Source organism: Cnephaeus nilssonii, assembly GCF_951640355.1.
Source record: "Cnephaeus nilssonii genome assembly, chromosome: 8".
Classification (NCBI taxonomy): Eukaryota; Metazoa; Chordata; class Mammalia; order Chiroptera; family Vespertilionidae; genus Cnephaeus; species Cnephaeus nilssonii.
In genome coordinates, this window is record NC_137079.1 from 99,146,782 (window position 1) to 99,160,326 (window position 13,545).

Below are 13,545 nucleotides of genomic sequence, written 5' to 3' on the forward strand. Positions count from 1 at the left end.
GCCAATGGCAGACTGCGGTAACTTAACCAATGAAAAGTCACTTTAGTTCAAACTCTCAGTTTTCTCCAATGAATACTTCATTTGCAACAGCTCCTTCCCAAGTCCATAAAAGAGAGTTCCTCCCCTTTGTTTTTCTGGACTTGCATGTGGTTATTGGGATTAGACCACATATCCCTATTTGCAGTCCTTTGTTGTTACCCAAAAAACACATTTTGTTGGAGAAATATTTGGCTATTTGTTTAGGGCCAACAATGCCGTATTAGCCTTCTCAACCTTCTCACTTCAATTTGCTTCAAATAATTCAATTTTTAGGAGAAAATACTGTGTGAGGAAGAATAATAGGAAAATGCGAATTTGGGGACAGGCCATTATTATCATTTTTAAAACAAAATTCCCAGTTTCTTAATCTCTGAAAACCTGAGGAAGACTGCTATCTAGGAACTGATCTCATGAGCATAATTTGATCATGTGTGTCTTATACCAATGTTATTTGTTAAGGGAAGAATTATATCATTACAAATAGAAGCCTTTTGAGTATGTCCACACATATAGGGAATGTGAAATTATGAATGACAAAGATTTCCTGGATCAAACACATTTCTTTTTTTTTAATATATTGTTATTGATTTCATAGAGGAAGGGAGAGGGAGAGAGAGAAAGAAACATCAATGATGAGAGAAAAATCATCTATTGGCTGCCTCCTGCACACCCCCTACTGGGGATCAAGCCTGCAACCTGGGCATATGTCCTGATTGGGAATTGAACCATGACCTCCTGGTTCATAACTTGACACTCAACCAATGAGCCACACCAGCTGGGCAAACAAATTTCTGTACAAATTCTGCTTTCTAAGTTCTTTCACATTTCATGAAATGTAAGGGAGACATTTTAAGGTGAGTTGATATTTGTGGGTAATTCTTTATATCTTACTCTGAAAACTTAAGATTTCCTTTCTTCACTTTTGCCAAAAAAGTGTAATATTTATTATCCTATTTCTCATGTTTCCTCTTACTTGACTTTCCTTTTAATGAGAAGTATCCTTCACATCAACTGCCTAATAAAATCATTGGTTGTATAGTTTAATTTTAAAGTATTCTCTTCATGAGACATTTATCTATTTTCCTATCTATAGTCCAAATGGCAGACCTTAAATTACATCTCTGGGTAGATGTGATTAATCATTTGTTCCAAAGTGCAGAAAAGAAGAAAAAAGTTAAAAGCATTTAAAGCCTCTTTGCATTTACTTTTTATTAGGAAAAAGCAAACAGTGGGTTGAAAACTTGATTTATTTCCCTTAACCCTGTTTGAAGATCACCTTTAAAACAAGAGGTCAAATGTAGCTTGAAATGAATTTCCTGTGCACCCTGGGTTAAAGTATTTGAAAGCTAATAAATATTGGAGTCATATGAAGGCAGCCATCTAATATGACAGTATACAGGATTTGGGAATGATTGTGGTCTTTCAATGAAAGGGTCCAGCTAGAAGGGAGATGTTATGGTTGACTTGTGGGGAATCTGCCTGAAATCATAATATTCGATTTCCATTTGGTCCTTTGCCATCAAACAAATGAGTCATTACTGTAATCCACAAGGTAGTTATCCCTGGTAAAGTAATTCACTAAATGATTTCAGTAGATCACTTGCTTTTTGTGGCTACACTTGTCATCTATATATATAAAAAGCCAGTGACCGGAACACCAGAACAACCAGACGACCAGTCGCTATGATGCCCACTGAGGCCAGCAAACCGGCCTGATTGCCAGGTGGGGCCAGCAGGTCAACCTCCTGTAGCCCGTCCCCGGCCGGCCCCACCCCTGGTTTCCCCCCACCTCAATAGGGGATGGGGGCTGGCCAGCCAAACTCCTGAAGCCCCTCCTCCCAGCTAGCCCCGCCCCTGATGGGCCCCACCACCCCAATTGGCCAGCAGCCCCTCCCCTGGCAGGCCCCGACCCTGATCGCCACCAGCTACATGAATAAGGGGTGGGACCGGCTGGCCAACCTCTTGCAGCCCCTTCCCCCACCCCACCCCACCCCACTTCAGATTGGCCCCCCACCCCAATCAGGGGCAGGGCAGGCTGGCCAACCACCTGCGGCCCCTCCCCCAAGCCAGCTCCACCCCCGATTGGCCCCCCACTCCAATCAGGGGTGGGGCTGGCTGGCCAACCTCCCACAGCCCCTCCCCCAGCCACTGACCTCCAACAGGACCCCCCACCCCATTCTCGGGCGGGGCCTCCCAGCCAATCACCCTCGGCCTCTCCCTACAGCTGGCCCAGCCCTTATCGGGCCCTGATCAGGGCAGGCCCACTGGCCAACCTCCTGCCATCTCCTCCTCCCGATAGGCCAGGCCCCGATCCGTCCCTTTTGGGGCTTGGCTGGCTGGACCCCACCTGTACATGAATTCGTGCACTGGGCCTCTAGTCTTCAAATATTTACCCAAGAAATTGCAATGTTAAGCTAAGATAAACTTGTATTTTTATCACCAATTTGGCCCACTATTTCCAAAACAAAAAGGAAAGTGACAAACCATGTTTAAAGACATTCAATTACAAAGAGAATTTTTTCCTTTCCAAAAATATTAGCAGAAATGTATTTAAATATTTTTTATAAATCTGTTCTTGTTAAAAAACAGACAACTAATGTTGTTCTCCTCATCCTTTCTGGAACATCATGTACCTGATAAGCATTAAAGAAACTTAAAACATCATTTAAGCTAAGAGAGAAGATACTGAACACAATGGTGTTTTAGCAACTACAGAATTCTAGTGAGGTCTATTGGGTCCCACTTAAAAAACATGTTTACTCGCAAAACATAAACATTTACTGCATCATTTTCCACTTTTTCTTTCAAATTAATCTATCACAATGCTTTATAATGGATTTATTATTTTTATAAAGATGACATATATCTGTGGATGAAAAGTGGCCACATGCTAACCTGACTAGCTGAGAGAAGGCCTGCATGGCAGCCTTATAAACTCAGACGCCTAAAATAACCACAAAGGATGGTCTAAAATTAAAACTTTTTAATCAAAAGCAGTTTATGGTGGGTAGTCAATGTTCTAGGCTGGCATTTTCCCTGACAAAGGTCAATCTTTACCCTAACTGAGCCTGTTTATTATCTTTTTGCATCTAAGATAACAAATCTTTAGGATGTTAAAATAATTTTCTTTTTTCCACACCCCTAAAGCACAGGCACTGCTCTGTGGAGAACACAAATCTCCTCATTGTTATTGAGTTAATTGTTGACTTTAACAATCCTGTACCCACGTAAGTAAAAGAAGTATGTGTCTATCACTTTATTTTTTTATCACTTTATTTTTTATCCAATCCCAAAGGTTCCCCCACATTGTTTTCTCCAGTTTCCCTATTTTAGAACCAATGGATTTCATGTAACCCACATATGTCTCCTCTTTTAATTGTAATGTATAAAATAAGGTGCAACACTGTAATTCTCTCTAGAGCATTATCTAAATCCGTTGAGATTTTGCTTCCCAGGAATTATCGACAGTTTGGCTCAAATAAACTCAGAGAAATTCTTCAAGGTTTGAATGCTTATTACATTGACACACCCATTATAAAAATTCAAACAGTACAAAAAGTTAAATTAAAGCAATAAATCATTTCAAATTGAGAGTTAAAAGCTATGCCATGCTGTGCCACACTAGAATTTCCTGTGTCTTTCTTTTGCAACAACTTTTCGAAGTTTATTTATTAAATTTGTTCCTTTTTGTTTGAAAGCAGTTGATGATTTCTTGATTTTTTTCTTTTAATTATTTATGTTATAGTTTATTTTTCTAGGTATATAATGGAAGACATTGTACAATTTGGATTCATTCCCTCATCATTTTTTAATACGAGGTGATAATATTATTTTTTAAGAAGAAACTTGGCTTTTGATTCCCTGATTCACCATCCAATTCTTATCTATAACAGTTTTATTTTTATAACAGTTTTATTTTGATTATTGCTTTCTCCCAAGCCTTTCCCTTTCAATGTATGAAGGGAAATGAAGACAAAATGCACTAACAGCCTATCATTGCCATGCAATTAATAATGATATATTTATTTAAAAGCACTGTAATCCTACCTAATAATAGACAAATATGCAAATTGACCATACCTTCGCTATGCCCACAATTGGCCAGGAGGCACGGGGGGACGGGACTCGGGGTGCCTGGGGTGGCCGATTGGGCCGGCAGGATGCTGAGCTTGCGTCACCAGTGGCGGCACGAGCTCAGCGTCTGCGCCATGGCTGTGCTGCGGCACAGAAGGGGCCTCTGGGGCAGCGAGCTCATGTCCCGCCACGGACCATCAAAAGCGTGGGAGCTGGGTGCCTGTCCACTCAGGCACCAGGCCTTTCAGAAGCCTCCACCGCACCGGAGGCTTCTGAAAGGCCTGGTGCACCAGCGGACAGGCACCCAGCTCCCCCGCGATTGAAAGCGAAAGCGTGGGAGCTGGGTGCCTGTCCGCTCAGGCACCAGGCCTTTCAGAAGCCTCCGCCGCGCTGGAGGCTTCTGAAAGGCCTGGTGCACCAGCGGACAGGCACCCAGCTCCCCCGTGATCGAAAGCGAAAGCGTGTAGGGGACCCTACACGTGCATGATTTAATCATGCACTGGGCCTCTAGTAACCAATAAGAGAAAGACAAATATAACATGATCTCACTTATATGTGGAATCTAATGAACAAAGTAAAGTGACAAATAAAATAGAACGAGAAACATGGACACATGGAACAGACGGAGGAATCTAAGAGATAAGGGGGGAGGGAGGGCAGGAAGAGATTAACCAAAGAACATATATGCATATATGGATAGCCCATGGACACAGACAATAAGGTGGTGAAAGCCTGGGGGAGGACAGGAACCAGGTGGTTGAGGGGGCGAAGGGGATATCTGTAACACTCTCAACAATAAAGAAAAAACATTTTTAATGTGCTATAAAAGAATATTTAATAATATGGAATGTTTATGAGTGAAAAAAGTACATTATAAAACAGAGTATAGTGTGTACATGTATGCAAATAAATATTTTAAAGAGATATTTCTGAATAAGTTTTAACAGCAATTGTTTTCTCTTATCGGCCTTAGGTCGAAAGATTGCATATAATTTTTTAGGTCAAAAGATTGCATATAGTTTTTTCTGCATTTCCAATTTTCTGTATTATACAAATGTTTCTTTTTAAATGGGAAAAATGTTCTTAAATTTTATAAAATTAAAAATTTTAGAATGAATACAAATAGTAAAGAAGGACATAAAGTAAAAAATGTTTCTCCTCCACTTTGACTCTCAGTTCATTACCCCAAAGGTAACCACTAATAATTTCTTTGGTGTTTCATAAAATGTCAGTGCTTATGTAACACGCACAAATATGCATATATATATGTATGTATGTATGTATGTATGCATTCTTTTGTATTAAAATTGAATATAGTACATAATGTTGACACTTGGATTTTTTTTCCTGCCTAACAATAGATAATGGACAACTTACCATATTGGCCCATTTAGATTGACCTAGTTCTTGAGAAACCAAGATGGCAGCATAGGTAAACACCTAAACTGCTGCCTCGCACAACAGTTTCAAAACTACAACTAAAAGACAAAATGCCTATCACCCAGAACCACGGGAAAGCTGGCTGAGTGGAAGTTCTACAACTAGAAGGAAAGAGAAAAGAGCATTGAGACGTGCACAAGCGCTGAAAAGCTGAGGTACGGAGGTGCACGAATCAGGCTGGCGGCGGATGTCTAGGTGCACTGCTTCTTTCAACCTGAAGGGAGACAAGCTCCCAATTACCCTGAACTCCAGTTTCTGGGGAGATGCTGGAATTTCAGCCAGCAGGTCAGAAAGTGAGGGTAACTTTCTTGCAGAGGTGCACCCAGTAGTCATTGTTTACTGCGGTGCAGGACACGGGGACTTGGAAATGCAGAAACGCAGAGAAGGCTGACTAGCAGCCATCGCTGTTTGCCATGCCCTAGTCTAGTGACACCCTGAGACCCCCACCCCGCACAATCTACAAACACACCCAAGCTCCACGCAGCGACTTTTGCATATAAATGGCCTGCCCTATTGCAGCTTAACCAAACAAACTGCAGCTCTGGTCAGACAGCTCTAAAACCTCCAAACCCCAAGCAAAGAGGAGAAAACTGTAGTTCCCGCTGCAGATCCTGCTGGGTGGCCTCAGACAGTAGCTGACCTGCACCCTATTGGAGATCCAGAAGCTAGTGTATCTAGTGGTCTGTGTGAGACGACACCAGATTTCAACTACTCTCATAAGGGACACATTCAAGAGGCAGACTCAGTGAGCACCAAAGCACCACTGAAACAAGTCCTGCCCAATAAGCGTGTCTCCAGCACAGCAATTCTTCCATTATAGACACAGCGGGTCCTCACAGCCAATTGGCCTGAAGGTCAATTCCTCCCAGTGACACCAACAACAATCAAGACTTAACTACAACAAGGCTGTACACACAGCCACAAAGGGGTGCATCAAGAGTGTCCACCTCAGGTAACTGGGAGGCCGACCCATTGGACCATATAGGACACCTAGCACACAAAGCCACCCTACCAACTCAGGGAAACAGTGAAAATGAGGAGACAAGAAAACAGATCACAAATGAAAGAAATGGAGGAAAACAAACGACTGGATATAGAGTTCAAAACCACTGTTATAAGGTTTTTCAAGAATTTCCTAGAAAAGGCCGATAAATTTAATGAGACCCTAGAGGATATGAAAAAGGACCAACTAGAAATTAAACATACACTGAAATAAAGAATATTATACAGAGACCCAACAGCAGACTAGAGGAACACAAGAATCAAGTCAAAGATTTGAAATACAAAGAAGCAACAAACACTCAACTGGAAAAGCAAAAAGAAAAAAGAATCCAAAAAGTTGAAGATGGTGTAAGAAGCCTCTGGGACAACTTCAAGCGTACCAATATCAGAATTATGGGGGTGCCAGAAGAAGAGAGAAAGCAAGATACTGAAAACCTATTTGAAGAAATAATGACAGAAAACTTCCCCCACCTGGTGAAAGAAAAAGACTTACAAGTCCAGGAAGCGCACAGAACTCCAAACAAAAGGAATCCAAAGAGGACCACACCAAGACACATCATAATTAAAATCCCAAGGGCAAAAGACAAAGAGAGAATATTAAAAGCAGCAAGAGAAAAACAATTAATTACCTACAAGGGAGCACCCATACGACTGTCAGCTGATTTCTCAACAGAAACTATGCAGGCCAGATGGGAGTGGCAAGAAATATTCAAAGTGATGAATAGCAAGAACCTACAACCAAGATTACTCTACCCAGCAAAATTATCATTCAGAATTGAAGGTCAGATAAAGAGCTTCACAGATAAGAAAAAGCTAAAGGAGTTCATGACCACCAAACCAGTATTATATGAAATGCTTAAAGGTATTCTTTAAAAAGAGGAAGAAGAAAAAAGTAAAGATAAAAATTATGAACAACAAATACATATCTATCAACAAGTGAATCTAAAAATCAAGTGAATTAAAAATCTGAGGAACAGAATAAACTGATGAATATAATAGAATCAGGTGCATAGAATGGGAGGGGATTGATAATTCTCAGGGGGAAAAGGGTGTGGGAGGTATGGGAAGAGACTGGACAAAAATCGTACACCTATGGATGATGACAGTGGGGGGGGAGGTAAGGGCATAGGGTGGAGTGGGAACCGGGTGGAAGGGAGCTATGGGGGGAAAAAGGAGAAACAATTGTAATAATCTGAACAATAAAGATTTATTAAATTTAAAAAAAAGTTTGACCTAGTTCTTATTAGTGACAGTGTAGTATTCCATTAAATGGATATATCCTAATTTATTTAGCCAGATCTCAATTGATTGCTTTTACTTTTTATTTCATGACAAATAAACTGCAGTAAGCTTTATAATATGCTTTTGTACACTTGTACAAAACATTTCTAGAGACACAGTTGATGGATCAATGATAAAAGGCAGATGTGCCTTTAAAATTTTTACACATTAGTGCCACTTGATAGTATTCCCATTCTTATCAACTTTGTATGAGAATGTGTTTTTTCATCTTTTCATAACGCTTTCTTTACCTGTTCAGTAAAAATGGTATTTCACTGTTATGTTAATATATATTTTTTGTTACTAGAGAATTGAAAACATTTTCCCCATATATTTGTAAGTCATTGGGACTTTCTCATGAACTGCTTGTCCATTTCGTTCAGCCATTTCTCTGTCATTTATCCTTTTCTTTATTAGATGGTAAATATTCTTTGTATATTATGAAATTCAACAGTTTTTAGGTCATATGTCTTACAGAATATTTTTATCTTTTTTTCCTGAATTTTAAATGTTTTAATGTTTTGTCATTCAGAATTAATTGTTTTGCGTTCTGATTGGCAAACATTTTCTTTTATACGTTCTGGGAATTAATTATTATAAGAAACCCATCCAATATGATATTTAAACAAAAGGTTATCAAGTGTTTTCAAGGAATGTTCTCATTAGGCGGGTGACATTATAGGTTCTGGAAATGACCAATAATGCACATTACTGTACAATGGAGTCATGCCTTAAGGAAGTAGCACAAAATGTTAAATTTTATAAACATTTAAAAAAATCATAATGATGTTTACAAAGAGCTAAACTGGATTCTATTTTAATTTTCAAAAATCTTTATTGTTGAGAGTATTATAGATGTCCCTCCTTTTTTCCCCTATTGCCCCCCTCCACCTGGTTCCCACTCCATCCAAGGCCTTCGCCACCCTATTGTTTGTGTCCATAGGTAATGCATATATGCATATAAAACCTTGTTTAATCTCTTCACACCCCACCACATTTTCCTCTGAGATTCATCAGTCTGTTCCATGTTCTATGCCTGATTCTATTTTATTCATCAGTTTATTTTGTTCATTAGATTTCTTGTTCATTTATTTTGATTTTAGATTCAATTGTTGATAGATATATGTTTATTGCCATTTTATTGTTCATATTTTTTCTCCTCCTCCTCCTCCCTCTTCTTTAAGAATACTCTTCAACATTTCATGTAATACTAGTTTGATGGTAATAAAACCCTTTAGTTTTTCTTGTTTGTGAAGCTCTTTATCTGACCTTCAATTCTAAATGATAGCTTTGTTGGGTAGAGTAATCTTGGTTGTAGGTCCTTGCTATTCATCACTTTGAATATTTCTTGCCACTCCCTTCTGGCCTGCAAAGTTTCTGTTTAGAAATCAGCTGACAGTCAAATGGGTGCTTTCTTGTAAATAACTAACTGCTTTTCTCTTGCTGCTTTTAAGATTCTCTCTTTGTCTTTAACCTTTGGCATTTTAATTATGATGTGTCTTGGTGCAGGCTTTTTTGGGGTCCTCTTGTTTGGGACTCTCTGGGCTTCCTGATCTTGTATGTCTATTTCTTTCACCAGGTATGGGAAGTTTTCTGTCATTATTTCTTCAAATAGGTTTTCACTATCTTGCTCTCTCTCTTCTCCTCATGGTACCCCCATAATGTGAATGTTGGCATGCTTGAAGTTGTCCCAGGGGCACCTTACATTATCTTTATATTTTTTTATTCTTTTTGCTCTTCTGATTGGGTGTTTTTTGCTTCCTCATATTCCAAATCATTGATTTGATTCTCAGAATGCTCTACTCTTCTGTTAAATCCCTGTAAATTTTTCTTTATTAAGTTAGTGTATCTTTAATTTCTGATTGTTCTTTGTCATTCTCACTAAGATCTTAGAAAGTATTACTAAGTCCCATATACCTATCATTAAGTCCCTTGAAACTCTCATTAAGACACTTGAGTAACCTTATAAGCATTGTTTTGAACTCTGTGTCCAGTAATTTGCTTGCTTTCATTTCTTTCATTTGTAATATGTTTCTTTGTCTCCCATTTTGGCTGCTTACATGTGTTTCTTTCTTTGTATTAGATAGAGCTGCTATGTCTCCTGGATTTGGTAGAGTGGCCTTGTGTAGTAAGTGTCCTGTAAGTCCCAATGGCTCAGCCTCCCCAATCACCTGAGCTTGGCACTATAATTATGCCCCTGTGTGTGGGCTATGTGCGCAGTCTTATAGTTAAGCCTTGATTGCTGTTGTTGTCACTGGGAGGAATTGACCACTAGCCAAATGGCTGAGAGGATGATTTGCATCTACAATTGAAGACCTGCTGTGCAGGAGTCACCCCTATGCAGCAGGAATTGCTTCAGTGGGGCTTTGCTGCTCAATGAGTCTGTTCTTGAGTGTGTCATTTGTGGATATGTAGAGTTATATGATATGATCTGAAGCTGTCCACTGGGTGCACTGGCTCTGGGACCTCCTGGGAGGTGCAAAGTCAACCACTATCTGGGGTCACCCAGCAGGAGCTACAGAGAGATATGGCTACTACTTGAATTGGGCTAGGAAGTGCTCAGGTGAGACCCAACTGTGAAGCAAGGCAGGTTGGTGCTAGTGCTGGGTCTTGAGCCTTTTATTGATAGGTTTGGGGCACACTGACACCAGCTGTTGCTTGCTTAAGAGATTTAACAAAGTCTGAAACCTGAGCCAGTACAGGCCATTCATATGGGAAAGCATCTGCAAATTGGATGGGGTAGGGTCTCAGGGAATCACCAAGGTAGAGCAAACAGTGTGAGCCATGCTAATGGAAACTCAGGTATGGCTGCCAGTCAGCTCTGCAATGGGGGAGGTCCCAGCACAGGAACAACGACCCCTGTGAGCACCCCTGTCTGGAAGAAAGTGCCCCAGAGTTCCTGCTCTGATGCTAGACAGTGCAGTTCCCATGTATCCCTGGATTCTCACAAAGCCGCTGCCCAGAACTGGAGCTCAGAGGAAACAGGACTGTGTAAGTTTGTGCACCAGCTCTTTAAGGGGAACACCGGGAACTCCAGCAGCCTCTGTGTCACTCAGCCATAATCCCCACTTGTTTTTACAGCCTAAAGTTATGGGAACTTCTCTTCTCAGGTCTGGAATCCTGGGCTGGGGGTCTGGTGTGCCGCTGGGAACCCCTGCTTCTCATGGAAGGCCCTGGAGATATCCCTCCTGATTAAAAAAATCAGTATATGTGGGTGTCAGATCAACCCATTCCACCCCTCCACCCCTCTTACTAGTCTCAATATGCTTTCTTCTTTACTTCTCTAGTTGTAGGACTTCCATTCAGCCAGATTTCAGGTGGTTCTGAATGATGGTTGTTCTGTATTTTAGTTGTAATTTTGATGTGGTTGTGGGAGGTGGTGAGTATGGCATTTACCTATGCTGCCATCTTGGTTCTTCTTCCCTGGATTTTATTTTAAACTTTCAACCTTTAAAGTTATCATTTCTTTGTAAGAGCTATAACAATCACAGTAGCTTTATCCCAAATTATAACATTACTTTGGTAAAACAAAATTACTGCATTATAAATCTAAGTTTATAAATACATATAGGATTATTCTCTTTCTGTTTGAATACAAATGAACTGTGGGACTGCTAATGGGTATGTGTTTATTTTGGGGTTGATAAAAATTTCTAAACTTTATTGTGGTGATAATTGCATAATTCTGTGAATATAATGAAAACCATTGAGTCATACACACATTTTAAGTGCATGAATTATATGGTTTGCGAAGCATATCTCAATAAAGCTGTTAAAAAAGTTAAAATTTGAGATTGTGGTGAGTTTTGAGTAGAGCTGTGTGCAAAATAAATTACTGTGGTCTGTTGCTGGATTGTTCTTAGCATCTCTGTAGCCACTAGGAAAAGGCTTCATTAAGAATCAGGTTTTCAGTGGGCTCATCTTTGCAGATCATTTTCCCTCTTTGTTTATTCTCATCTGTCCTCTTTCCCTTTTAAGATTCTCTTGATTGGGGTAAGAGGCAGGATAAATGAAGATTTTCTAACCTTCTTTCCTGTTTTTGTTATTCTGATCCCTGGAATTGCATCACTTTACTTTAATGTAAATGCTCTGTAACAACACATTACAGTGTGGATTTTAGCCAAAGGTAAATAATAGCCTTGGATGAGTTAAAAACATATCTTTATAGCCTTGCCTGGTACCAGCTGGGACATATCTTAAGAGACTTTAATGCTCTAATGTACCCTCACCTTACTGAGGGGACTGTGACACAATATGCTGTTCAATCACAATACCTACAATGATTATTTAGACTTTTTGCTTTTAGCGTTTTTATTTTTTAAGATTTTTCATTCAAACACAATACAAAGAATAAAACTACAGGCATTATTACACTATTTCCAGAAGCTTTGATGACTGTTACCTTCATCATGAATTCTTAATCTCCACAGAATGAGTCAAAATTAAGGCAAACCACCTTTCTCACTTTGCACCAATATGGAATGAGCCAGAGATGAGCAAAAACCTAAAACTAATTTAATTCAGTGGAATCATCCTTAGCATACATAACTGGTGAACCACTGTCAAGTTTTTCAATTCCATTTATTAATATACTAGAGGCCCAGTGCAAGGAATTCGTGCGGGGGGAGGGGGGCATCCCTCAGCCCAGCCTGCACTCTCTCCAATCCGGGACCCCCTCAGGGGATGTCTGACTGCCGGTTTAAGCCTGATCCCTCAGATCAGGCCTAAATCGGCAGTCAGACATCCCTCTTGCAATCTGGGATCGCTGGTTCCTAACCGCTCACCTGCCTTGTCGGCCAGATCACCCCTAACTGCTCTCCCTTGCTGGCCTGATAACCCCTAACTGCTCTCCCCTGCCAGCCTGATTGCCCCTAACTGCTCTCCCCTGCCAGCCTAATTGCCCCTAACTGCTCTCTCCTGCTGACCTGATTGCCCAACGTGGCTTTGTCTGGAAGGATGTCTGGAAGACATTCGGTCTATCCAGTCCAATTAGCATATTCCCTTTTATTAGTATAGATTTGTGTGAGGTGTTCCTGTGCCTTAAACTTAGGAAAATGTTAGATATCAGCTAGTATCTAACAGAAAGTGATCAGACAATTAACAAATTTTATCAAGTATTTTGGAGGACTCCACAAAAGTTCCAGGATACAGTTTTTATCCTCAAGGAGTTCATCATCCATGAAGAGCTTTATCCCACCTTTGACATATGAAGGTGCTCTTCAATTCAACTATCTACTAGCAGGGGCTGTTTCTGCTTCAACCACACCTCATTTCCTGTTTCACACATGTGACATTGTCTGGTAGCCCCTCCTGCTAACCACCTCAGGATTTTTGTCAGTTCATTTGGTGATTTTAGCAAAAGGTAAATAAACTTTTCTTGGCTGGAAAGATAAATGGAAAATCCCTGATATCTCAGAAGAAGTACGAGATATAACTAAAATATGTTAAAACATGATAGTGCATGGACTCAGCTGTGTCATAACACAATTCATTTTTTGCAGTGCAAAAATGGGACTTTGTTTTCAGATGGAAAGTTGTGCATGAACACATAGGAGGAGCCCAGTCGTTTGTGTTCAATGAATGCTGAATGAATAAACAACACTCAAAACAAGGATATCTACCTTATGTTGGTAGTTTCTTTCAGAGGATCTGAACTACTAGGGAGGGCAAAAGAAAAGGAGATGACAGGGGCAGGGAGCTTTTCCAGAG

General features: G+C 40.2%; 1 protein-coding gene across 1 annotated transcript in view; it reads right to left on the reverse strand.

Moving 5' to 3' along the window:
* Window positions 1–13,545, reverse strand: part of DCLK1 (doublecortin like kinase 1) — a gene marked incomplete at its 3' end in the record, with an annotated part of 486,231 nt that overhangs the window by 154,825 nt on the left and 317,861 nt on the right. The gene's annotated exons all lie outside the window — the stretch shown is intronic.